We start from the raw sequence: 26,689 nt of genomic DNA on the forward strand, positions 1-26,689 counted from the left end.
ATAACCATGGGTTCCAATGCTCGACATCTTGTAGCACTTACCAATGAGGCCCTATCAATTAGTATTACACAGAAGAAATCAATTCTGGACACTAATACAATTAGATTTGCTCTTCATAGACAAACTTGGGATTTGCGATCCCAGGTAAGATCGGTTCAGGATCATGGGATCCTTTTCTATCAGATAGGAAGGGTTGTAGCACAAAAATTACTTCTAAGTAATTGGCGCATATATTTTATATCTATCTATATGAAGAAGAAATCATGTAACGAAGGGGATTCTTATTTGTACAAATGGTAGTTCGAACTTGGAACGAGAAGAAATCAACGATGCTTCTTTATCTTTTGAGTTGTTCTGCTGGATCGGCCGCTCAAGATCTTTGGTCTCTACCTTGACCCGATGAAAATAATGGAATCACTTTGTCTCATACACTATGGGGATGGTGAGAAGAGATATATTTTATATCCCAGAGGGGTTATAATTGGAGGTACCATTGTTTCTGGTACAGAAGTTCCTATAAAAATGGAAAATGCCCTACCTTTGAGTACGGTTTGAACTATTGATTTATGTAATTTAAAATAACCAATTAGGTTTACGACAAAACCTAGAAATTGACCATTGGTCCAATTTGAGTACCTCTACAGGATATACCTCAACAGAAATTTGAAGAGTAACGATAGCAAGTTATTGAGTTCAGTAGTTCCTCATATCAAATTATTGACTATAGAAATATAGTAATATGGAGAAGACAAAACTGTTTCAAGCACCGACAGAACCAGAAGCGCCCCTTCTTTCAAAGAAATAGAGGAGGACGGGTTATTCACATTTCGTTTGATGGTAAGAGACGAATTGAAAGCTAAGTAGTGGGAATTCTAAATATTCCCCGAGGGAAAAATAGAGATGTCTCCTACGTTACCCATAATATATAATATGGGGAAGTATCGACGTAATTTCATACATTCATTTGGTCTGAATGCTACATGAAGAACATAAGCCAGATGACGGAATGGGAAGACCTAGGATGTAGAAGATCATACCATGAGTGATTCAGTAGATTTTGATTCATATAGATATCTACCCATGTGTTATTTCATTGTACCATATATATAAGATCCATATGTATAGACATCATCATCCACATCCAGAATGTCGTATGCTTTGAAAGAAGCTTGCACAGTTTGGGAAGGGGTTTTGATTGATCAAAAAGAGGAATCTACTTCAACCGATATGCCCTTAGGCACGGCCATACATAACATAGAAATCACACTTGGAAAGGGTGGACAATTAGTTAGAGCAGCGGGTGCTGTAGCGGAACTGATTGCAAAAGAGGGGAAATAGGCCACATTAAAATTACCTTTTGGGGAGGTCCGTTTGATATCCAAAAACTGCTCAGCAACAGTCGGACAAGTGGGGAATGTTGGGGCGAACCAGAAAAGTTTGGGTAGATCCGGATCCAAGCGTTGGCTAGATAAGCATCTTGCAGTAAGAGGAGTAGTTATGAACCCTGTAAACCATCCCCATGGGGGTGGGGAAGGGAGAGCCCCAATTGGTAGAAAAAAACCAACAACCCCTTGGGGTTATCCTGCACTTGGAAGAAGAAGTAGAAAAAGAAATAAATATAGTGATAATTTGATTGTTCGTCGCCGTAGTAAATAGACGAGAAAACAGAATTTCTTTTTTCATCTTTACAAAAAAGAAATAAGAGTTAGCTGTGATACGTCCACTAAAAAAAATCCTTTTGTAGCCAATAATCTATTAATATAAAAATAAAAAAGCTTAATAAAAAACAGAAAAAAATAATAGTAACTTGGTCCCGTGCATCTACCATCATACCCACAATGATCGGCCATACGATTGCTATTCATAACGATAAGGAACATTTTCCTATTTATATAATAGATCGTATGGTAGGACACAAATTGGGAGAATTTGTACCTACTTTAAATTTACGAGGACATGCAAAAAATGATAATCGATCTAGTCGGTAATCTTATCTTAAAAAAAATGAATAGATATTTATGATTTATTAGTAGGAGACAAACCTTATGCTAAAAATAAAAACAGAAGTATATGCTTTAGGTCGACATATATCTCTATCTGCTGATAAAGCAAGAAGAGTAATTGATCAAATTCGTGGACGTTCTTATGAGGAAACACATATGATACTAGAACTCATGTCTTATAGAGCATGTTATCCAATTTTTAAATTGGTTTATTCTGCAGCAGCAAATACTAGTTACAATATGGCTTCCAACGAAGCCGATTAAGTAATTAGTAAACCCGAATTTAATGAGGGTACTACCACGAAGAGATTAAAACCTCGAGCTCGAGGACGTCGTTATACGATAAAAAGAAATACATGTCATATAACTCTTGTAGTGAAAGATAGATCTCTAAATGCTGACTATGAACAAATTGATTCGTGGATATATGATGATAGATATTAGGGGAGGAGTAAGGGACAAAAAATAAATTCACTTGGTTTCAAACTTGGTACAATCCAACGTCATCATTCCCTTTGGTTTGCACAACCCAAAAATTACTCTAAGGGTCTACAAGAAGATCATAAAATAAGAGATTTTATCAAAAATTATATACAAAAGAATATGAGAATATCTTCCGGCACCGAGGGGATTGCACGTATAGAGATTCAAAAGAGAATCAATTTGATCCAGATCATAATCTTTATGGGATTCCCAAAGTTATTAATAGAAAGTAGACCCCGATAAATCAAAGAATTACAGATGAACCTACAAAAAGAATTTGATTATGGAAACCAAAAGCTAAACATTGCTATCAAAAGAATTGCAAAACCTTACGGAAACCCTAATATTCTTGCAGGATTTATAGCCAGACAATTAAAGAATATATTTTCATTTCGAAAAGCAATGAAAAAAACTATTGAATTAAGTGAACAAGCAGATACCAAAGGGATTCAAGTACAAATTGCAGGACGTATCGATGGAAAAAAAATTGCACGTGTCGAATGGATCAGAGAAGGCAGGGTTCCCCTGCAAACCATTCGAGCTAAAATTGATTATTGTTCTTATATTGTTCGGATTATCTATGGGGTATTAGGTATCAAAATTTGGTTCTTTTCTAGACAAAGAAGAGGAATAAGAAAACTTGACTTGTTTTTCCCTTTGACAGAACAAAAAAAGGGAAAATTCTTCGTTTTTTTTCTGATTAATCAAAACAAGCAATTCTAATTTTTATTCTTATAGGGTTGAATAAAAATCCGATTCATCTTTTGATATAATTGCTATGCTTAGTGTATGACTCGTTGGTTAGGGTTAGGATTAAGAAAAAAGATCAATCCCATAGTATGAAAACCAACTCATCACTTCGTATTATCTGTATTTAAAGAACCAGACAAAATATGATAAATTAGTCATATCTTTGTAGCAATTGAAATATTTTTTTGAAAAAACATTAATTCTAAGTTTAAAACAATATACAGAAGAAAGGTGTGGATAAACGGAAGGATGAGAGAAAGAGAGAAAAAGAATATCAATATTGCTATATAATTCCAATATGTAAGGTCTATGTGTAAGTCCTCTCAAAAAAACGGTGTAATAAAGCATCAATACTAGTTGATTCATCCATAATGAACTAAATATTAAGTGAATCAGAAGAAAGAAATCAAGAGCTTTGAGCCAATAAAGACTAAGAAGGTTGACTTAAGAATAAATTGGATTATTAGCTCCATTGCGAATTCGGACCTAACCATTAAGTATGAGGCGATGGGAACGATGAAACCTGTGAACGCAAAAGGTTTTATTGAACAAATGAATCTTAATGACTTGCTAGTCGGGACGGCGAAATGAACCGAAAATCTATTCATTTATTCTGATAATTCATGAACAAGTCCTAGCGCAGAAATAGAGATTGCAAGAGTAAATATTCGCCCGCGAAAAACTTTATTTTTTTATAAAAAAAATGTGAATATGTATTTAGTATAGATTCAAATTTAAGTGTAATTTCATTTTGAAGCTTTTTATTTGCGAGAACCTGAATGAGAAGAAACTCTCACGTCCAGTTCTGTAGTAGAGATGGAATTCAAAAATACCCATCAACTATAATCCCAAAAGAACTAGATTCCGTAAACAACATGGAGGAAGAATGAAGGGAATGACTTATAGAGGTAATCGTATTTGTTTCGGTAAATATGCTCTTCAGGCACTTAAACTTGCTTGGATCACATCTAGACAGATCGAAGCCGGTCGACGAGCAATGACACGAAATACACGTCGTGGGGGAAAAATATGGATACGCATATTTCTAGACAAGCCAATTACCATAAGACCTGCTGAAATACGTATGGGTTCAGGGAAAAGATCCCCCGAATATTGGGTAGCGGTTGTTAAATCGGGTCGAATACTATATGAAATAGGTGGAGCAGTTGAAAATATAACTAAAAGGGCTATTTTAACATCAGCATCAAAAATGCCTATATGAACTCAATTTATTAGTTCGGGATAAAAAAACCCACATAAATGAGTCTTAGAAATGAAAAAAAGAACACACAGGTCTCTTTTTTTGGACAAACAATATTTCTTTTATTTTCTCCATCCTTTGAATTGGAAGAATAGACTAAAAAAATTATATGTTTCAACCTCGGACTTATTTAAATGTAGTGAATAACAGCGGGGCTCGAGAATTCATTTTATTTTTTGGTTTTAACACTGCGACATAGAAGGAATAGGAAAAAACCCTACAGAAATTTTTAAAATTTAAAACGAATCGGCCGACCTGGTTTACGAATATATTCTAACTCTCAACGAATTCCTAGAATTTTAGGTGGGATGGGGATTGTAATTCTTTCTACTTCTAGAGGTATAATGACAGACTGGGAAGCTCGACTAGACAGAATTGGCGAAGAGTTGTCATGTTCTACATGGTAATCAGTTTAATATCCAATGACTCTTTCTATTTGTAAAAAAAAGAAGTTGTCTAATAGCACTTCTCGTACATTAGTTGATACTTCAAGGGGGCTTTACCTGGAATGAAAGAACAAAAATGGATTCATGAAGGTTTAATTACTAAATCACTTCCCAACGGCATGTTCCGGGTTCGGTTAGATAATGAAGATCTGATTCTAGGTTATGTTTCAGTAATGATCTGACGTATTTTTAAACGGATATTGCCAAGCGATAAAATAAAAATTGAAGTAAGTCGTTATGATTCAACGAGAGGACATATAATTTATCGACTCTGAAACAAGGATTCGAAAGAGTAGGTTGTTTTTATTCAATACGACTCAAGATGAAAAATTTCAAGAAACTTATTTTATACCAAAAACTAGATTCAAAGTTAAGATATGGAATGATAAATATGAAAATAAGGGTTTTCATTCGTAAAATTTGTGAAAAGTGTCGACTAATCCGTAGGCGGGGGCACATTATAGTAATTTGCTCCAACCCCAGACATAAACAAAGACAAGAATAATCAGACTCGCTAAAGGGTTAAATGTGAAAATAATAAATTTTATTATGATGAGATGCTAAAATATGGCAAAAGCTATACCGAGAGTTGGTTCGCGTGGGAATGTACGTATTGGTTCACGTAAGAGTGCACGTAGAATACCAAAGGGAGTTATTCATGTTCAAGCAAGTTTCAATAATATCATTGTCACGGTTATAGATGTACGGGATCGAGTGATTTCCTAGTCCTCCACTGGTACTTGTGGATTCAAGGGTACGAGAAGAGGCACACCTTTTACCGTTCAAACTGCGGCAGCAAATGTTATTCGTACATTAGTTGATCAAGGTATGCAACAAGCAGAAGTCATGATAAAAGGTCCCGGTCTCGGAAGAGACGCAGCATTACGCGCTATTTTTAGAAGTGTCATATAAAACAACATTCAGAGCACTGCCATGGCGTTTACTAATTTTCGGGTGTAAAATTACCGTTTTGCCCCTAGACGTAAAATTTCACATTTTTAAAATTTTCTTAATTCCTTGGATCTAGACCATCCCAAATAATTATTTAAGTTTACATAAATTTTCTCATATTTTTATTTTGCATAAATCCACGACTTTTCAATTATTCTTTAAATATAACATGTTAATGCGTTTTAATCCCCAATTAAACCAAATCTTAGTAAAAAATTTCTAAATTAAAAACTTAGACTTTTAATAATTATTTGAGCTTAAATATAAATTTCCATAATTTCATTCCATTTAAATTTGGCGTTTCAATTAATTCTATAATTAACGTTTCGTGAGCAGATTAAATCCCATAAAAATCCAAAACTCATTTTTTTGATCCCAAATTTTATACATAACATTTTTATTATTTATTCACCCCTTCCAAATCATGAGCCGCACCCATGGACCCATCGTTCCAAAATTAGTCTTTTAATTTTCGTTTTTGACACCTAGACGAACACACCGAGCCATCTCCCAAAATACTCAAGCCACGCACAAGCCACCTCGAGCCAAACCCAAGAAAACCCACAAGGGCACCCTCATGACCAAGCCCAAGCCCATAAACCTAGACCTGGCTCGCTCAAACTCACCTGGAACCAAGCTACAGAACCTGCGCATGGATGACCTCTTGCATATAAACTCCTAGTGACTCTAGGACTCTTCCAGCCCTTAACCACCGAGCTCACCTGGCCCTAACCATCCCTGAACCATGCCTAGACCCTACCCAGACCATACCTTACCCTGGAACCCAAGCATGAAGCACTTTAGTTCAGAAGACACAAGCTGCGCGTCTTAGAGATTCCCTCACGTTCTCCCTTTTGGCTCGAGCCACAGTGCGACCAGCCACTCCAGCCCCTGCTCGGACCCTTGTAAGAACCCTCCTGGACCCTTATAACCTTAGGACTCGACCCCAAGCTTGAATACCGAAGCAACAACACCTGGACATGCCATGGCAAAGAAACCCACATGCACTAGAACTCTAAGTTTGTGATGCTAGGACCCTAACCACTGGACCAGCCCTTGACCCAGCCCCTTGTGCACCCTCTTAGGACCCTAAGGACCTAACCTAGCCCAGCCCAAAGCCCCTTGCCCGAGCCAATACTCCCTGCCCATCTGTACCACCTGTGCGTGGCCTCTTGATGCTCTTGGGTGGAGTCCTAGCTTGCTAGGAATCCTCCCCAGCCCCTGGTCTCGAGTCCTAGCATGGCTAGGACTCCTTACCAGCCCCTAACTGAGACCCAACCGTGACCCAAGCTAGGCCATGCATCAAGTTTCCCTTGAACCCGAGCCTAGACACCCACAGCAAGATGTTTGGTTCCAGCTTATTCTATACCTACGTGCAGCCTTTCGTTTGTGTTCTAGGACCCTTTAGAAACATGTAAAAACATGCTTAACTATATCTTAATTCATGGAAGCCCCTTAAACAACATAAAAACATTGATTTTGAATCAACAAACAAGAGTTAAACGCATGCATATGTATAGTTGCGAAAATTATAATTTGAGTGCCTTGTTTTCTTTCAAAACATGTTCAAATAAATATTATGGTGTGATAGATGTTTGAAGGAAAGAAATATGGTGTGCCTTTGCGTTATTAATGCACGAATTAACGTTGACGAATCGAAGAACGATGGCTTGAAGAACTTTGATGCTTTTCCCTCAAAACCTGTGTGTGCCGTGTATTTTGCAAGGGAGAGTTTTGAGTGATTAGGGGAAGTGGGCGTCGGGTTTGGTATGGTTAAGGGTAGGTTTTTAGTTTTAAATATTAATCAAAATCATAATCAAACTCTAATCGCTAGCTTAAGCCCATTAACAATGTTAATTAGGCCCATATAGCCCACTAGTGTTTAATAAAAATATTAAAAATTATTTTGCTTAGTAAAGTTTCTGAATTTATTAGCCAAGTTGCCAAAACGTTCGTATTTTTGTTGAAAAACCAAAACCGATAAAAATTATGTCCCGACATATAAAATCACATCAAAACCCTTTATTTTCAAAAATAATAAAAATCATCTATCATATTTTAAATAATTAAAAACAATTATTTAATAAAAACATTTTCCATTTTTCAACCCTCGGTCTCCGTTCCTCGATTGCAACTCGAATAACCTTTAAAAATACATTTTGATGCAACAATGTAGAAAAGTATATTTTAAACATGTTCACATGCCCAACATAATTAATCTATGCAATTTAAACAATTAATTGAAATACACAAGGAATTTAATAACTTGCGTGCAAGTGGTTCGCGTGGACCTTTAAATTTTCGGGACGTTACAATCTTCACCCCTTAAATTGAATTTCGTCACCGAAATTCGCTTATCTTTGATAACCCAAAGTTTAGATTCAGTTCTAATATCCGAAAAACCATGTTTCCGCTGCGCTAATCTGATAAAACTTAAGTTCAAGAATGTCCTTACATCTACTTGATCCCAATTAATTTACAACAGCATATGATGAGTTAGTGATATGTTATTATAACCTCGAATTTCAATTTTTTTAACAATTTTTAATATTTAAAGATGGATTACCATACTTATCATATATTAATTTCCTTATATTATACCCAAAATGTTCATCAACCTATCAAACTTCAATTTTAAAATCCCAAACACACCTAAAAATTCTTATTTTTTCAAGTTTAATATTGATTTACTATAATTCCCTTGATTAACATCCCTTATAACGTTATAACCTATGATATCTCAATGTTCTAAATATTCTTACAAGTCTAAATTATCGAAAATTCTCATCATTTAAAACATTAAATTCACACTTATTGAAAATAGATTAGTCCCCAAGTTGCTTAATAATTGCAAAATTATTTCTTAATTTCCTCAAAAATTACCCGATTGATCCTTAATTTCAAAAATTCAACAATTACCCATAAATTCTTTGCGTTCCTAATTCCGTTTTTTATAGGTTTCCCATAATATAAATTTTCAAAAAATTTAGCTTATTTACCCAAAAATCAATTCTCATAACCAATATACATTTTCATTAAAACTTAAAATCCCAAATTATACATTTTTATACTCCCAAAGTCGTTGCAATTCTCGGATAATTATTCCTTATGTCAAATTCCCAAAATTAACTCAACTAGTACCCACGAGTCATCAGTAATTTCTTAGAAAAATCTGCGTGTCCCAAAAGCATTCGTAATATTCACGATTAACTTATGGCCCAAAAAGTATAACGTCAATACTAAAATCCAAAAATCAACATAGTTCAATTCCACCACAAAATCAACATGCGATGAAATCAAATAATTTATTATTTCATATAGTATCATGTATAAAATTCTAAAGAATATAAAACATATATCCTCATAAAGCTATTAAACATGTGACGTGTAATGCCCGAGATTTTGATTATTATAATCTGAAATGATTTGTTGATAATTGATGTGATTATAGATGGAATGGATCAGACCGGGAAAGTCGAAAAGAAGAGTGGAATTATGTGCGAGGAATGGGCCTCGCGCATATGCGCGGAGTAGGCAGAGAACCTCGCGCATATGCGCGACCTGACCCGCGCATATGCGCGAGTATGGCAGAGAACCTCACGCATATGCGCCGGGAGAGGGCGCGCATATGCACGAGTTGCCGAGAAGACACGCGCCGAGACAGTAGGTCTCGCGCATATGCGCCGAGGAGGTTCGCGCATATGCGTGAAACGTGCAGTGCAAAGAATCATGCCACGTTCTTCTTGCCATGCATTGATATTTTATTTTAGGAATTTGCAGTTTGCGCAAAATCCAACCGTCTGATTTTTAATCTGAATTTATTTCCGTGATCCTCTTGTTACAGGCTTCGACAAGACGTAAGTTTTATTGATTTCTATTATGATTTTAAAATATGATATTGAAGGAATCAGATATGATTGATATATGCTGTTCTTGCGATATTAGACATCGTATAATCGAAATCGGATTGAAGAACAGATACCGTATGAAATTTTTATGATTTTTGGAATGGATTTGATTGAGATTTGATATCAGATTTGTATTGTTATCGATTATGAGTTGTGGAAATTGATATTTGTTGATTTGTATTGCGGGGTATATTGAAATTGTGTAGTTATGCCGTTGAAACAGAATTAAATTGAATTCTGATTATATCTAGTATTGATTTGAGTGGTGTATTGATATTGTACTCCTCGATATTGTCATCGCCATATTGAGTAATTGACAGATTCGAATTCAAGACTTCGACAGAGCCAGAAACAAACAAAAGAAAGGTATAAATCAATGTTAACGGGAGATACGACTCGAGTTAGATTCGACTTGAGTTTTCCTAAACCACATACTTGTTTGTTATTGTTTTACTACCGTGTATTACTTGAATGTATGTGCTTATTCTATTGACTTATAGAATAGCAGAGAATAGAAGATAGATTACGAGAACGAGTCATTAGCAGAGGTGCCAAGTCTTGGGCAGAGGTGCCTAGACAATGGATCTTTGGTTATATCGATGTTGTTTAGGAGTAGATCGACTTCTATTGCAGAGATTCGATATGATATGCCAATGTCCGGGAACTGGGATCCCTAGACTAGACAAGATCAGAGTCGAGTCAGAGATGATTAGTCAAAGAGTTTGATTTACTATTTATGTCATTTCATATTTTCAAATTATGATACATGTTATTGATATCTGTTCCATGATTTTATATCTGTTATATGATTACATGTACACATTGTTTATACTAAAAATGTTATTCTCACCGGAGTTATCCGGCTGTTGTTGTGTTTGTATGTGTGCATGACAACAGGTGGGACAGGATCAGGGTCAAGAAGAGGATGAGAGATTACAGTTAGCGTGGAGATCCGGGTCCAGAAGTAGATTAGGATTCAGCACTTGATATATAGTAGTTGAACCCTAGTTTGATTTTAATGTAATTGTACAAGACTTGTACTTTTATGCGGATGTTTCTATCAGATTGATTCCATTATGTTTCCGCACTTGTATAAAAAAATAAAAATAAAAAAATTTAGACCCAGTTTATTAAATTGATCCAATTAATCGCAAGAACGATTAAGAAATAAATTAGCGTCCGGGTCCCCACATGACGTAAACATATAACTCATGTAGTCATGCAGGTAACAACATATAAATCATATAAAGCATGTAAACTTAAAATTTTGAGGCTTGACGACTGAGCTTACTGGCACTGATGGTGGCACAACCTTTTGCATAACCATTGCTCTGATACCAACTGAAACGTCCACTACTCGTTTTACTTAGAAATACTAGAAATTTTTTTTCCTTAATCTCCATAATTTGAAATATACATATATATACTTTAAAATACCTTGACACCATTTTTAAAATAAAACAACCAACTAACATTTCAAAATCAAAAGAAAATAGTTCAAATCGTAAAATCGTCTAACATTTTACCAAACCTAAAAACATTATTTGAAAAGTATATTCAATACTATAACCTCTCAAAAACCACTCATAAATAAATCGTCGTAAAAATATCTTTAACATCACTTAAAATCATAAATCATAACTAGTGCGGAAAACTGGCGTCGGTCCTCGGGTTATGTGCATCTTCATTCTAGCAAAGTCAACCATCTAGACCTGCAATAATATTATTATCATAATCACCTGCATCAATCACACGTAGTGAGTCTAAAGACTCAACACACCATAATCTTGATAACAAATACTACATATAGAGATCACATACAACAATGAAAATACTTGTACTTAAAATATCATTTTCATGAAGATACATAAACTTTAAACATGAACATTTTCATAAACATTTTCATGATGCATAACTTTAAATAAAAGTGTTTTCATGATGGATAAACTTTAAATAAAAACATTTTCATAATGATGCATCATCTTTAAACATAAACATTTTCATATCATCTTCAACATATTCATATATATATTATCATCAACATATACGTAATTCTTTTTCCTTGCGTTGAATTCAGATTGTTAATTGTGCCTTTCGTGTTCGTCTATATATTGAGCGATAGATCCATCTACATGTAACAACAGTACTGAGTGGCAGGGACATCAGCGACACTCTCACCCGTCAACTGAGCCTTGGCCTTACTTATTAACATATCATCGTATTCGTATTCATATCCTAGGAAACACGATCGTCGGACTCTCATTGGGACCGTCACCCTCACGATATCTCCAACATATCATCGTATTAGTCACAATTACTTCACTTCTTTCAACGTTTCATATTCTCATCACTTTATAAAATTTAAACATGCATATAACGTTTTTCTTTAAAACCAAGCATACAACATAACTTTTAATATATTTTAACATTATCGTTTCCTCATAAAAATTCATAAACATTTTAAAATAAACCTTTTAACATATAACATTCCTTAAACATTTTAAAACAAACGTTTTAACATATTTTGTTGAGTGCAATAATTGTCCCTGCTTGGTAGAGCGATCGAACCGTGGTGCTTCAGCTGTTGTGCGGTTTAAAAAATATTTGAGTTGCACCATTACCACCAGCTATAGCTTTTGGTAAAGAGGTAAGCACTCGGTCCTACAATTGGTATCAGAGCCAAGGTCAGGGTATGATTTTCATTGATTGCAAGGAGTGCAATTATTGGGTGGGAGATTGTCGAGTACAATAACTGTCCCTACTTGGTAGAGCGATCGAACCGTGGTGCTTCAGCTGCTGTGCGGTTTAAAAAAGATTTGAGTTGCACCATTAACACCAGCTATAGCTCTTGGTAAAGCGGTAAGCACTCGGTCCTACATATTTAATCATAAACATTTAAAATAACCATTTTGACATATTAAATCATAAACATTTAAAATAAACGTTTTACCATATTAAAAATCCATAAACATTAAAAATACACATTTTAACATATTAAATCATAATAATTCCATAATCATTTTAAAATAAACATTTAAACATAAAAAATTCATAAAAATTTCAAATAATCAAATTGGCATATAAAACAGAATTCAGAGCATTGCCATGACATTTACTAATTTTTGGGTTAAAATTACCGTTTTGCCCCTAGACGTAAAATTTAACGTTTTTGACATTTTTTAATTTTGTTGATTTTAGACCATTTCAAATAATTATTTAAGCTTACATAAATTTTTCCATATTTTTATTTGGCTTAAAAATCGATGCCTTTTCAATTATTCTTTAAATATAACATATTAATTCGTTTTAATCTTGAATTAAACCAAACCTTAGTATAAAATTCTCAAATTAAAATTTTAGACTTTTGATAATCATTTGAGCTTAAATATAATTTTCCATAATTTTATTCCGCTTAATATTTGTCGTTTCAATTAATTCTATAATTAATGTTTCGTATGACGCTTAAATCCCGGATAAATCCGAAACTCATTATTTTGATCCCAAATTTTAAATATAACGATTGTATTATTTATTCACCCCTTCCAAATCATTATCCACACTCGTGGACCCATGGTCCCAATATTAATCTTTTAATTTTCGTTTTCGACACCTAGACGAACACACCTAGCCATCTCCCAAAATACTCAAGCCACGCCCGAGCCACCTCAAGCCAAACCTGAGACAACCCACCTAGGCACCCTCCTGACAAATCCCAAGCCCCTGAACCTAGCCCTAGCTCGCTCAAACTCGCTTGGAACCAAGCTACAGAACCTATGCATGGATGAACTCTTGCATATAAACTCCTAGTGACTCTAGGACTCTTCCAGCCCTTGACCACCAAGCCCACCTGACCGTAGCCATCCCTGGACCATGCTTAGACCCTACACAGACCAGCCCTTACCCTGGAACCCAAGCACAAAGCACTTGAGTTCAGATGACACAAGCTGCGCGTCTTGGAGCTTCCCTCCTGTTCTCTCGTTTGTCTCGAGCCACATCGTGCCCAGCCACTCCATCCCCTGCCCAGACCCTTGTAGGAACCCTGCTATACCCTTAGAACCAAAGGACTTGACCCCAAGCTTGAAAACCTAAGCCACAACACCTGGACATGCCATAGCCGAGAAACCCATATGCACTAGAACTCTATGTTTGTGATGCTAGGACCAGCCCTTGACCCAACCCCTTGTGCAACTTCTTTGGACCCTAAGGACCTAACATAGCCCAACCCAAAGCCCCTAGCAGAGCCAATACTCCCTGCCCATCTGTACCACGTGTGCGTGGCCTCTTGATGCTCTCGGGTGGAGTCCTAGCTTGCTAGGACTCCTCCCCAGCCCAAGGTCTCGAGTCCTAGCATGGCTAAGACTCCTTGCCATCCCCTAACCGAGACCCAGCTGTGACCCAAGCTAGGCCATGCATCAAGTTTACCTTGAACCCGAGCCTAGACACCTGCAGCGTGATGTTTGGTTCCAGCTTATCTATACCTTCGTGCAGCCTTTTGTGTGTGTTCTAGGACCCTTTAGAAACATGTAAAAATATGCTTAATCATATCCTAATTCATGACAGCCCCTTAAACAACATAAAAACATGATTTTGAATCAACAAACAAGATTTAAACGCATGCATATGTAAAGTTTCGAAAATTATAATTTGAGTGCCTTGTTTTCTTTCAAAACATGTTCAAATAAATATTATGGTGTGATAGATGTTTGAAGGAAAGAAATATGGCGTGTCTTTGCGTTATTAACGCACGAATTAACGTTGACGAATCGAAGAGCGATGGCTTGAAAAACCCTTGAAAACCTTGAAGAACTTTGATGCTTTTCCCTCAAAACATGTGTGTGTGTGTCGTGTATTTTGCAAGGGAGAGTTTTGAGTGATTAGGGAAGTGGGCGTGGGGTTTGGTATGGTTAAGGGTAAGTTTTTATTTTTAAATATTAATAAAAATCATAATCAAATCTAATTTCTAGCTTAGTTAAAATCAAACGGCACATCTTTCATAAGTAAAGAAGATAGAGGTTTGGTAATTTTTGAAAAATCGTTAATAAAACGCTGATAAAAACCGATGTAGCCTAGAAAACGTCTAACTCCTTTTATGGACGTCGGAGGTGGTAAGTTCTTGATAAGTTCGACTTTGCCTTATCCACCTCTATTCCATGCTCTGATATTTTGTGCCCCAATACTATGCCTTCTTGTACTATAAAATAGCACTTTTCCCAATTCAGCACCAAGTTTGTCTCCTCACATTTCATCAACACCACCTTCAAATTATGTAAACAGTCATCAAAAGAAGAGCCAAATATCGAGAAGTCATCCATAAATAATTCAAGGAAAGTTTCTATCATGTCATGAAATATAGCGGTCATGCATCGCTTAAATGTGACAGGTGCATTACACAAACCAAAGGGCATCCGTCTAAAAGCAAAAGTGCCATAAGGACAAGTGAAAGTGGTTTTCTCTTGGTACTCGGGCGCAATCATGATTTGGTTATATCCTGAAGACCCATCCAAAAAACAATAAAACTCATGACCCGCTAACCTCTCAAGCATTTGATCAATGAAGGGCAGTGGAAAGTGATCTTTACGGGTAGCATCATTTAATTTCTTATAATCAATGGACACACGCCATCCTGTAACTGTCCTAGTGGGTATTAATTCATTTTTTCCATTTGTGATCACAATAATCCCATCCTTTTTCGGCACACATCGAATAGGACTTACCCATGCACTATCAAATATAGGATAGATAATACCTGCATCAAGGTGTATGATAGTTTCTGCTCTTATTACCTCTTGCATCTTTGGATTCAATCTTCCCTGAGGTTGCACAAGGGGTGAGTACTTTTTTTCCATCAATATCTTTTGCATACAGACTGATGGATTGATCCCTTTGATATCCGCCACTTTCCATGCAAATGCACTCTTGTGTGCTTTCAAGACTTTCAGCAGTTTTTCCTCCATCACATCTGTCAAAGAAGAAGAAATAATCACAGGAAGTTTATTATTCTCACATAGATAGACGTATTTCAGATTTGGAGGTAATGGCTTGAGCTCCAGAGTTGGTGGCTCCTCTAGGCGTGACTTCTGAAGGATCAAGTCTCTTCGATCCCGCAAGTCCTCTAATCTCATCTTTATTGGCATCTTCCATTGCTGGTTGGCATTGAGGTATGCCACTATTTCGGCTTTCTCAGCATCCAATTCTTCTTCCCTTAATTCAGTAGTGAGAGTGGCTTCCAAAAGGTCCCTAAGAGCATCCTGCACATAGTTAAACACAAGAGAATCAAAAGCATCAATTCTATAACAACTATCAGAATGCAGTGTGTGCTTAAGTGCATTAAAAACGTCAAAAGTAATCTCCTCTTCTCCCACTCTCAATCTCAACTTCCCTTCCTGCACATCAATTAGAGCCTTGCCAGTTGCAAGTAACGGTCTCCCCCAAATCAAAGGCATCTCCATATCCTCCTCCATGTCGAGCACCACGAAATCTGCAGGAAAAATGAATTTGTCCACTTTCACTAGCACATCCTCAATAACTCCCCGTGGCTACTTGACATATCTGTCTGCTAGCTGTAAAGACATCCTCGTTGGCTTAGGTTCTCCCATCCAAGTTTCCTAAACACAGACAAAGGCATAAGATTAAACTCGCACCTAGATCACACAAAGTTTTATGAAAAACAACATCACCAATCATGCAAGGAATAGAAAAACTCCATGGGTCTTTAAATGTTGGTGGGATTTTGTTTTGCACCAAAGCTGAGCAATTTTCAATTAGATTGATCGTCATGTGACCCTCCAATTTTCTCTTGTTTGCTAAGATATCCTTAAAAAATATAGCATAACTAGGCATTTGCATCAAAGCACCAACAAAAGGAATATTGATATGTAATTTTTTAAGCACCTCAAGAAACTTACCGAATTGGGCATCAATTTTTTCTTTTTTCAATGCTGCAGGGAAAGGAGGAGGTATAACGATTTTTGATTGTGTAGTGGGTGCTGGTGTAGTGGTCGAAGACTTCTCTTTGGATATCTCAGTCTGTTCATCCGATACTTGACTTTTTTTTCTTTTCTCTAGACTCTAAAATTTTCCCACTTTTCAACTCGATGGCCTTCACTTGCTCTTTAGGATTGGTCTCCGTGTTACTTGACAAGGTGCCCGGATCTCTACTTCCTATCATCTTTGCTAACTGTCCAATTTGATTTTCTAGTCCCTTTATCGATGCATCTTGGTTTTGGAGTTTAGTTTCGGTAGATGAGATGAACTAAGACATCATCTGCTCCAAATTGGACTTTTCTTCTCTAGGAGGGTCAGATCTGTACATTGGTTGTTTCCCATATGGTTGTCCTCCATGTGGTCGATTCTGACTGTTTTGGCCACCCCATGAGAATTTGGGATGTTGCCTCCATCCAGGATTATATGTGTTCTAATACGAATCATTCCTTGGAAGGTTATGGACTCCCACTTGATTCACTGGTGCCCCTTCTTGCGCATAAAAGGGATTGGCATCTTGACAGTCTTTTGCAAAGTGTTCACCTCCACACTTATCACAGAATATCTCTTGAAGATGCATAGTCTCGCCACCCATATTCAAGCCGTCCAATTTTCCATTTAAGACATCAAGTTGTGCAGTAATAGCGGAAAGGTCAGTTACCTAGTGAACTCCTGCACTTCTTCCCTGGTTGTTCCTTTGAGATTGAGGATGATAGCTGCTAGCAGCCATCTCCTCCAATAACTCGTATCCTTCCTCGGCAGTTTTTCTCAATAGGCTCCCACAAGCAGCACCATCTATCATAGTACGATTAGGAGTGAGTAAGCCATAGTAAAAGTTTTAAACGACTAACCCAAGTTCCAGTTCGTGAATGAGGGCATCTTTGTAATAGATCTTTGAAACGCTCCCATGCCTCATATAAAGACTCTTGCTTGAATTGAACAAATGTGGTGATGTCTGCCCGCAGCTTCATGGTCTTAGATGGAGGAAAGTATTTAATGAGAAACGCTTTCGCCGTGTCCTCCCATGTGGTGATCGAACCTACAGACAAACAATTTAATCATGCTTTAGCTTTGTCACGTAAGGAGAAAGTAAATAAACGCAACCTAACAGCATCATCAGAAACTCCATTAAATTTAAAAGTATTGAAAATTTCAAGGAAATCTGCGATGTGCGTGTTTGGGTCATCTACTGCAGATCCTCCAAACTGGACTGTATTATGAATCAACTGAATTATAGCTGGCTTGATTTCGAAATGGTTTGCGCGCACAATAGGCCTCACAATGCTAGGGCGTGCACCATCCAAAGAAGGTTCGGCATACACTAGCATCGGTATGCGGCGTGGCATCTCAACATGTATGTCTTCATGGTGTGCCTCCTCATGCTCGTGCTCGTGTCTCTCCATCAGTTCCTTCAGTCTCTGCTGTTGTCTTTTTCTATGGAAAGTTCTTTCAATTTCAGGGTCAAACTGCTCAAGCTCCACGTCAAGTGACTTTGGCATGCACTGGAAAAGATATCTGGAATAGAATATGGAGTGTTAGCTCAAGAAAAATAAAACAATGCTAAAGAAAACAACTAAAAATAAAATTGTGAATTAACAGTCCCCGGCAACGGCGCCAAAAACTTGATCGAGCAAAACTTGCACTGTGGAATCCTTAGTAAAAATATGACTTTTTATGCTCGAAAATTAATCGCAAGTGCACGATGTCAAGTAATAGTATAATGTATGCGAGTACGAGTATCGTTCCACTGGAGACTGTATTTTGCAATTATTATTTTCAGCTATCAAATCTTTAGCAACGAAATTTGGATGGTTGTTTATGACTACTAAAATTAAATAAAACTCAAAGATAAAACTAAAGAATTAAATAGTGAGATATAGAATCTAGACCAATTAATTAAATTTCAATGAGAGATGAATTTGTTGGGAATTTCAGTTCACCTACCCCTCGTTAATTAATTAATTCGTTTGATAGTGATTTATACTTCCGACATGATTTCCTATTCAATTGAACACGCATTCTCAAGCTGAAGTAATTAAATGTCTTTAATTATTTATCAAGAGTGAATCGAATATCGATCTATGAAATCCCCTAATTTTCATCCCTTATGACTATTACTATCTACATGTATCCAATTTAATATTTCTATGTAAATTATAGATCCACGGACTATACTACTCGATCCTATCACAATATATTCTCTCGAACTCACTCATGATATGGGAATATTATTAAAGTTAGCTATCCTTTAATAATCGTAATAAAAATTGTAGTATACTCAAGAACAAATCAACAATTGAAATACGAATTAACTAAATCAGTTTCAGGGTAGGATCCTCTTAAATTCCAACAAATATTGTAGTTTAGCTACTCGAATTCATAGTGAAAATAAACACAATGTTTTAACGATAAATACTAAATACGAAATACTAGACGAGACGAGATCTGCGAAGAATTGTGCCCGAAAATCTTCGAATCTTCAACTCCAAGCAATTTCTCCAAGCTTTTCTCCTTCTCTAGACTCCTTGGCTACTGAAAATAAATGCCAATTTTTCGTGCCTCCTCCCCTTCCATATCCTTCCCCATTCAAAAATAAGGGAAGAAATCGGCCAAGAATCTTTCCAAAATTACAAACGAACTGGGGCAGACATAAGTTTCCGCCCGTGCGGATGGCTTTCGTAAATCTTGTTTCAAATTTTTAATAGACGCGCCCGGGCGGAATTAGTTTCCGCCCGGGCGGATGGCTTTCGCGAAAATTTTTCTTTCTCACACCTTGCAAGCGTTCGGGCGGATGTAAATGTGCGACCGTGTGGATAGCTCTCGAAAGTTTCCCATTGTTTTCAGTTTATTCACGAATTGCCTGTATTTTCAACCAAGAGCTTTATGATCAACAAAAAAACATAAATTATGCCAAAATAACACAAAATGCATGCAATCTAAACGATAAATGCAACATATTGGGACATCACATGACATGAAAAATAAGTAAAATCCTCCTATATCAGTCTCTTTTCCAAGCCTATTATCGAATACTCGAACAAAATCTTCAATTTTCATGATATCATGTTATTTAATCATTTAATCATACAATCATACTTTTAATCAAATATTATGCATCAAGTAAGCATTAAACCGTATTAATCAAGTAAGCAATTTTATACAATCATACTTTTAATCATTTAATCATACAATCATACTTTTCAATCATACGTATTTTTAAACCGTATTAAACCGTCGCTATTAGCGACTGTTGTTTAAAAACCGTTGCTAATAAGAAAAAACCGTAGCTATTTTAAAAATTACGACGGTTTTACTAAAACCGTCGCTAAATAGCGACGGTTAAACCGTTGCTAAATATAACAACAGTTTAAGATTGTTTGTCCAAAAAACACTTGACCCAAAAAAATTGCTAAAAGACAATGTTTTTTAGAAAACCGTTGTCGTAGACACGTCAAAGACAACGGTTTTAAAAAACTGTTGTCTGTGAACGAGTTTTTTAGGCTACGACAACAGTTTTTTGTTGAAACTGTTGTTAAAAGAAAAACACAATGGTTTTATATTAAAACTTTTGTCTTTGATGTGTTGTTGAATGCATATTTTCTTGTAGTGTATGTGCACTCAAAATTTTGTATCACAACTATTTCACGATAATATATCAATTCACAAAACTTTCATGAGATAGTCAAAATTAATAATTTTTTGAGCCATGTCTCTTACCCAACATGATCTATGAAATATTATTATTTATGTCGAAAGAAATTTTTTTTCCCAAATATATATCATATCCACCCATCTCATGGATATAGATCCATGTGACCATCTCACATGAGACCAATAATATAAATTTTAGTTCATTTGGAATTTGGTTTTTGAATAACATTTACAAAAATAAACCTAAATTTTACTTTTAATAACTACCGAAAAGTTTAGATATGTATTAAATATTTCCGAGAACCAATGTCGAAACTCAAAATATCATAATATCTGAAAATATTAAAAGTTGGTGGCTGTAAATAATTATACAAAAAAGTGAGTCCACAATATTATAAAAAGCAATAATGTCTATTTGAGACTTTTTAAGCAAGTTGCATTCATGCAACATGTGCCATTGAACTATATATATATATATATATATATAAATATCACATCAGCAATATTTGCCCATCTATAGGATGGTTTTAAAGAAGAATATGCATCTTTTTTAGTGGATTTTACAATCAGAATAGACAAATTTGATATGATCCACCATATATAGGAAATGACATAATCGATCTATGAATTAATGCAATAAATTTAAAACAATTGATGGAAAGTGGAAAAATTAAAAACAAAAAAATAGATGATGGACGTGATCGAGTTGTGGGGTCTGGTGGAAAAAATGTATTATAATAATTATGATGCTTTATGAAGGTATTTTCATATTAACACTATAATTAATCAATTTAATATATATATATATATATATATATATGAGTTTTATATAAATATGAGTTATATATAAATAATAAATCATATATTTGTACCTTAAATTTCATAAGATGGTAAAGATTACGTAGTGTAATTGAGATCTTCCATTTTGATATAGAAGAGATATTTCAAGTAAATTTTGTATATTTTCCAATTGATTTTTTCCTTAATTTTTTTTACTATCATTCCTAACTAGATTCTTCCCAATTTCTCACGACAAGATAATAAAATGTCTGAAAATTTTGCATACATATGATCGATTATGCAAATAAACATAAATATACATACATACATGCATAATTGTCTTATCATGACAACATTATACATATATATGACCATAATGTTTCAATTGACGACGGACAATATTTCAACATTGTAACAACAAAATATGACCAACAACATTGACAATAGTACAATACAACGATAATGAGAAGCTATGTAAGTGGATAAGCAAGGAATGAATCGCAAAGTGTCGAGTTCAAAACCATAAGAGCTCCATCATCGAGTATTGCGCGGTTTTGTATCGATTTAAACCCGTAAGATTTCGCGATTTTGTAGCACTCCGATGAATTGTTGGAGAGATCGAACATTGTCATGTCATGAATGCTTGGCCTTCTCTTGTCCTTCCCTCTTGAAACCTGTCTCAGATAGTATTTCTGGGCATGGCTAGCTACCTGAGTCGGTGTCTTCGAAATCACAAAATTTCTCGATATGCTCCTCCAGTCGCCTTTTCCATGCTTTTCAAGTCCTATGAGAAATCGTCTGCAATTTCATCCATGGATCGCCAGAGTAAATAGTCCAAACCATAGAAAAATATCACTAATTGAAGTGTGTTGATTTTTCTCCTTTTGCAATAATTTGGAGCATTAGCATAAAGGGCAAACATGTCTTTTCCAAAGCTCTAAGCTATGGCTGATATTCGTCATTTTGGCACCACATCTTCCTCAATGTAAAATCCAACAAGACATGATCCATGATTGATTTAAAAACTCCAAAAAACATCAAATCTATAATATAATTTCATTTTGAAAAGTTAATTTTTATTTCTAATTTTTCCAACATATATATAACTTAATATTAACTCCATTTACCAAATTAATTCTCATTAATTAACTTATTCAAGCTACTTAATTAATCCAATTCAAGAATACTTGGTTTACTACCATCCCATCAAAATTTTGTTTCTAATAAGCATCAAAAGCAAGAACAGACCACGGAGCCAAGAGTATCGTGCAAGAGATCAGGAAGAAACTACTTAGAACTCGAAAAAATATCCGATGACGAAATCATGTTTTTGATCCGTTAGTTTAATGTTAACATACGAGCTTATTAGAAAATTTAAACCATTTCTTTCTTGTTTTGCATCACCACCGAATCTAAAACTATTAAAATTACAAAAATTTAGGGTACTCCAAGCACAACCTTAAAGAAATTAGGGAGACGAAATCATATTTTCGTTGATATATATATATATAACACAAATATATACAATTATATGACCTTAAAAAAGCTTAATCAGAAGTAATTTAAAAAGTGATATATCCATATAATAATTAATCAAATTGTGAATTGTAATCAAATCGATATCCAACAGACTTACATATAAAGAATTTTCATAAAAATTAAATTTTTATTATATAATCTTGAAATACCAATAGGAATTTATAATTATATGTATGTATATATGCATGACCTGTGCTCATCCTCAGTCCAGGGCACCCCTTTCCTCCTCTCTTGAACAGTACTAGTCCTTCCCCTCTTCCTACACATGACATGATGCAAACCCTTTTCCATCTTCCTGCTCCAAAGTAAACGAAGAAGACAGGTATCCCGGGATCGGAACCAAGCCGGCCTCGATATTGCTGACGTCTTCGACCAACTCCCTGTAATGATTCATCACATCGCACACGGATTTCCCCTGGATCATGGACGCCACCTTAATCCATCGGTGCGGTGTTTTCTTCTCGTCGTACATGGCGAGGGCTCGCTCGAATAGCTTGTTCTCTTCTTTGGTCCATGGTGTGCTCTTTCCTTGGGGGATTAGCCAGCTCGAATCGTTCGGCGTGTACGGATTTGGTCGAAATATTGTTTCCATGCCTTCATCAAAACCTACCTAGTGCCTTGATCATATGCTGTAACAAAGTGATGGTGAAATAAAATAGCTATTTTTGCCGTGAGAAAAAAACAGATGGGATTCTTGTAGTGAATATATATATATATTCTAATATTACCTTTTGTAGCGTGGCATGGACAGAAGAATCTTGAAAAGCTTTATATAAATCATATATAAACTCAAGAATCTAAGCCAAGCCCGGTTCAGAGTCGTTCATACAGATCATGTGAAAAATAATGTTTGTTAACCAATTTTCAAAAAAAATAAGGAAAAGTTGGGAACTACTCTACTTCGCTGATGAATTTTCAGAGGGCTGAGAATGTGTCCTTTGTTTGCTGTTCATATAAAATGGTTGGTGTGGCTGAGATCGAGTGTTGAAGGCTCAGCAATCAGAATTAGCTTTCGTGTCAGCAAACTGTCAGCAAATACAAAAGTTTTAAAAAGAAAAGTTTTTCAATGTTTGTCGAGCTTCTAACATACGTAAAAAGGAAAAATTATAATTTTGGTTTTGTAAAATTAGATTTTTTTTTATATCGGTTTTTTATCGTCTCAAATTTTATTTTAGTTATATATATTTTAATCTTGATAATTTTTTTTATTAGACTGCTATGTTACGTTGTATATGTTAGAGTAGGTGCCCGACAGCCAACTTGTGGCTAAGACTTTTATTGATTCTAATATAATATAATCTTTATTTTAACAATACTTTACGATTTTATTCGATTGTGGCGTTTGTTAGGATCGGTTGATAGGTTGAAATTTGTTTAGAAGGAGGTTGAATAAACACTCACGATTTTTGAATCTTTTCGAATGAAGTGTAAGTTCTGTGACAAACTGAAGCTAATAATCTTGTCAGTCAATGACAATCAGTTTAACTGATAACAATTGCGAAAATAAATTGACTGAAAGATAGAATAAATAACTGAAGTAATAACACGAAGATTTATGGATGTTCGGAGGAATGAAATAACTCCTACGTCACCTCTTCTATCAAAAGGATATGATATGCACACTAAAAGACTTTGATCGATACAAAGATTTTACAGACCCACTTCAGTTTGGACTTAACACTGCCAAAACTGAAACTCTTAGCTTACTAAATAACTCACAGTTCTTCGACTGAACTTAGCACAACTGATCTAGATAAGATCGAATAAACAATAAAACGATTTGTGCTTGTAAGCTCGAAAGGTAGCCTCAAATGCTACAAATAAATCAGATAAATGTGAGCTTTTGAACTTTGAGTGAGAGATATGAATTCAGCAGGGTAACAGCAAGCTTGAGAATAGATAGTTCGATTGGTTACTTGCTCAACTGCTCTTCTCACATATTTATAGGTTTATCTTCAACGGTAACTTTAAATGTAATTTGAATCAATATATGCATTGATTGTCACGTCGATATTCTTTTGACATTTGTACATTGTAAGCTCTGAAATGCGGCGTTCCACTACGAGTTGTAGTCTGCTTTGTACTATTGATGGTTGAATGTCCTTTTCAATTGATGACGTGTACAGCTGAATGATCAGCTGATAAGCTCACAACTGAATATGTCAACTGATCAGTTTCCAACTAATATGTCAGTTGTCTTTGATAGTTCAGTTCAGCTTGTTTCAGTTTCCTTGGATAAACTGTGCATTAATCTTCAGTTAGGCAACTATCAGTTGATTTGTGTAGTTCAGTTACTACAATTTACTTGATCAGTTAGTCCAATTAATTAACCACTTACTTTGTCAAACGATCGAAATTAAGTTTCCAACAATTTTCCTCTTTTTGGTGTTTGACAAAACTTGTAAAGTATGAACTGATCAACTGAATTAAAAATATTATTTTTCGAACTGATTGTAGATAAAATAATTTTTCTTATGTACATATTCTTATAAAGAATAAAAGAATAAAGAATTCTTGCTAAAGTCTTCAACTGATCTTTATTTTTTCTTCTTCCTTTTATCTTCCCCTTTCTGATATTTTATTTCTCCCGTTTCCCCCTTTTTTGTCAAACTCAGTCAACTTTCTTTGATAAATTCCGCACATCTGAAGAGAGATTAGAGACTGCATTCTTTTGGATATCTTGCAGTAGATCCATTCGTTTTAAGACAGTACTTTCCAGATAGTCTAGACATCTTGTCACTAAAACTTGCATCTGGAAGTGTGCTTCAGTTGAAACTCTGTCTTTGCGGAGCTCTTCCATCTGAAAGAATAAGGAAGAAACATCCTTCTGGATTTGCTGCAGTCTACCCATGGTATTATCCTTAATAGAATCAATCCTCATTGTGTGCAAAAATTGCGTTGATTTGATGTCAGAAATGGAAGTCATTATACTGACGAGGTTGGTCTGAATATTTGTAATTTCTTCGAACAGAGATTCAGTTTCTATTGAAATTCCTGGAGACATGCCTCCGGAAGTTTCTGGTTGCTCTCTGTTTTCTTTATTGAAAATGACCAGTGCCTCGTCAGTTGGTTTTGTTGTAACATTAACCATTTCTGAAGTCTCTTCTGGTAAGACTTCTTGTTGAGCTTGAGGAGGAGAAGCTGGATCAGTAGCAGGGTCATGATTATGCTTCAAGCAGATGATCAGTTGAGACAACAGTTATTTCTGGAGTAGAATGTTCAACTGATGCTTTAGTTGACTGAATGATAGACGGCTGATCAGCTGGCACTTCATCAGTTGCAACTGAGTGCAGCTGAGCCTCTTGAGTTGGTTCCAAAACTGCTTGTTCAGTCATGATAACCGACTGAACTGGCTCTTCAGTTGTCAGAATCTCTTGTTCAGTTGTGGAGGGCAACTGAATCGGTTCTTCAAGAGGTTGATCCGGGGCTTGAAACACTGGTTTTTCAGTTGGCAACAACTCTTCAACTACTTCAGTTGCGGATAGTTGAACATCAGAGGCAACTGATTTGATTACTTCATCAATGTTGGCCAATGATAATTCGGCGTCTGAATAAAGCGTTGGTTCAACAGTTGAAGATGGTGTAGGTTGAGCAACTGATGTGGAAGGTTCAGTTGCCTGTTGAGTAGTTTCAGCAGCTGAGTCTTTGGGTGGCTCTTGAACTGACTGTTCAGCTGGCTCGTCTGATGAAAATTCTTGGGAGGCCGCTAGAATTATCAGTTCTTGACCCATTTCCCAGTTTTTTATTTCCATTTGTAAAGTGAGAAGATCCGAGTCAAGCTGATTATGCACATCTGTATCATTGAATGCAGTTGGACTGGTAGGATCAAAATTCAGTCGTAGTTCAGCAACTATCTTTTGTAGCTTCTTAGCTCTTAGTTGATTGCAAAAATAATGCTTTCTCTCCAGAGCCTGAACAATTGTAGAAGTCTTGACT

At 35.6% G+C, this 26,689-nt stretch overlaps 1 non-coding gene and 1 pseudogene across 1 annotated transcript; one reads left to right on the forward strand and one right to left on the reverse strand.

The window, feature by feature from the left end:
- The first annotated feature begins 17,643 nt into the window (after window positions 1-17,643).
- LOC142550380 (small nucleolar RNA R71) lies at window positions 17,644-17,750 on the forward strand. Its single transcript, XR_012821343.1, has one exon. It is a non-coding gene; the product is annotated as a small nucleolar RNA R71 (small nucleolar RNA).
- Window positions 17,751-21,480: 3,730 nt separating this feature from the next.
- LOC142549186 (transcription factor DIVARICATA-like) lies at window positions 21,481-23,820 on the reverse strand (annotated as a pseudogene).
- Between the last annotated feature and the right edge of the window lie 2,869 nt (window positions 23,821-26,689).

The sequence above is a fragment of the Primulina tabacum genome, chromosome 6 (assembly GCF_025594145.1).
Source record: "Primulina tabacum isolate GXHZ01 chromosome 6, ASM2559414v2, whole genome shotgun sequence".
In the NCBI taxonomy this organism is placed as follows: Eukaryota; Viridiplantae; Streptophyta; class Magnoliopsida; order Lamiales; family Gesneriaceae; genus Primulina; species Primulina tabacum.